The sequence below is a fragment of the Bactrocera latifrons genome, unplaced genomic scaffold (genome assembly GCF_001853355.1).
Source record: "Bactrocera latifrons isolate USDA-ARS-PBARC rearing strain unplaced genomic scaffold, ASM185335v1 scaffold_27, whole genome shotgun sequence".
NCBI classification, from domain to species: Eukaryota; Metazoa; Arthropoda; class Insecta; order Diptera; family Tephritidae; genus Bactrocera; species Bactrocera latifrons.
The window spans coordinates 2,109,408-2,112,044 of record NW_017536296.1 but is presented as its reverse complement, the minus strand read 5'-3'; positions in this window follow the sequence as shown (position 1 = coordinate 2,112,044).

Here is a 2,637-nt window from a genome sequence, read left to right as displayed (position 1 = left end):
ACGCAAACTCTCCGCAACTTACCGGTAAGCAATTGCGTCCGTTAAACTTCCTTGGACTTTTTGTTCATGTCAATAATAGCTAATATTAGTACCAAATGAATGTAGCAATTAAAGTTATGCCCCTACATTTAAATCACATTTAATGAGGTAACAATAAAAAAGCAAAAACAATGAAAAGTTTTGGAAGCGCTCACGCTGCCACCCAAACGCCAGCTGGTAGTGGCCTCTCGGGCAGTTAATGTCATCGTACCAACTGTCGTGGGGGCAGCTCGTAAATTAGCTGCGCGATAATCAAACATCGTAAATCAGTGAAATTGTGCCCGCTGGACTGACCCCAACCGACTTGCAAATAACTGAGCGTTCACCCTCTCCGCAGCGGCGGCGCATTTCAGCTGTTCCCTTCCATCCACCGTCGATGCCGCCAGCCACACGGGACACAGGTGTTGAGTTCACGCGATAAGTTTCCAAAAATATGCCTGAAAAGGTAAAAAAAACATTAAAAAATAAATAAAAAGTAAAATAATAAAAGCGCCCAATGTCATTATTTTATATTTGCCATTGCATTTAATTATTTCATTGCCAACAAAAGCGACATTTATGATTAGCCTTTATTAGCATTTTAAATGCGTTTCGGCGGCTCGTTGAGCAGCTTTTATGCCGTCTAATTAATTTTCTTGTTGAGTGTATGAACAAAAGAGAGTCTATATGTAGATGTTACACATGAATGTATGTTTAAATCTGGTCTTCAATGAGTGGTCTTTACAGAACTGATCCAATTGGCATTTCTAATAGAGGTTCAAAGGTTGGTTGACTTTGATGATGAGACTGATATTCGCGAAATCGCGAATATTCCGCTTTAACTGCTAACAACGGATGGTGATATGTCATATCAAAAACTCTTACTTACATACCGCATATGGATTAAAAGACCTTAAGTTAAAGTTGAAAGAGGATTTGGAGCGTATTAAAATTTGGTAAAGATGACTAATGTCAATTACAGCCAATTCGCTTTCCGCCCGCATCTACAATGGTATGACTACTGATGCCTACTTCAATCTCAGACCAACGAAAGCTCTTAAATTGAAGATATTTAAATGCTCCCAACTCCCCTTTCGCCATGTAATTTTCACAATTGAGGTTCGCCATGTTTTTTTGTCAGTGACCAGCTAGAGTTCTAAAACTACAGAGAGATTAACCCTCTCAAGAGCAAACAATTCAACGTCAGGAAGTTTCAACGCAAATATCAAATTATCAAAGTATTATTCATAAACTGTATCTTCATGATGATCAGAAAAAGTATCTACTATGAACAATTAGCTTGAGTTCTTTAATAATTTGGCCAAATGGTTTTCTTGAAAATTTCCTCACAATCTCGCCAAAAGTAAATGTATTCCTACCAAGACGTACAAAGGCTAGCACTGCTATTGGAAATAGGCGAACTGTTTTTAATAATTTTTTGAAACAGGTTCCATACATTACCCACAAACCCCAATTTTTTGCATATTTCTGAATAATCCCTAAGTTTTCTTCGCTCTCCAGCAAGACGCAAATTAAATTTTCGATGTATTTTGGGCCTACCAGGTCTTCTACGGTGTGTTTTGCTTCGTCTTCTATCAGGTCGTTGTATATGCATGACGGCTCTTCGGCCAATTAGGACAAGCCGTCGTTAAGGTATGCAAAAATAAAAAAAAGTTCTTTTCGAAATTCATTTAAACCTATTAGATTTACAATTAATTAAATACAAACAATTTTTAATTTATTATTATTAAATTTTAAATTATGAAAATTATTTTAAAACATTTTAATTACTACTTTAAAATTGTAAATACGGTCATACATACGATACAGATTGTACATATGTACATACATACAATTCTGGGAAGTATATCTCATCAACGTTTTTTTTTCGTTTTAGCTAAGTTTTACACCTTTCATAATCTTTCTTCCTATTTAAATATTCCCTCTATTTTCACATATCTATCACATATCAGTTTTTGTTGCATACTTTTATGCGCAACTTATCTAACTAACTAACCAATTCAACCAAGTTCACTACGATGCCCACTTCCAGCAGATACGAATGATCTCTTCCTTTGAAAGCTTTACAAAGGAATTTGCTGCAGTCAGTTTAGTTTTTGCTTACATCTAGGTCGGTCGTGATTGTGTAACGAGTGTAGTAAATAAGATAGTGTATTAATATAATCAAATATTTTGCATTGAAATTGGTTAAAAAGTGTGAAATATAATAAGTGTGAGTGCTCATAAACATTAAATACGACAAATATGCTGGTTTAAGTGCTTGATGAGGGAAAATCAGATTGTGCTAATTTGGAATGCTGCGCATCTTATTGCCGTATCACAAAATGGCTGCCGGAGAGAGAGTAGCTGCAGGTTACTGAGAAGCGGCTACTCACCGTATATACGAAGTGTTGTATGTACATACATTAGAACACATGCTGGCACATACATTCCTATACTCATATGTAATTGAGTTGGCGGATTATAGGGTGAGTCAAGTAATTAAGTGTTGAGAAAATATTTGGCAGTATTTACAAGTACATACATACATATATTATGCATTTTTTATTATATTTACATATTTTTAATTAACAAATATTTGATAGCTAATTTATTTAA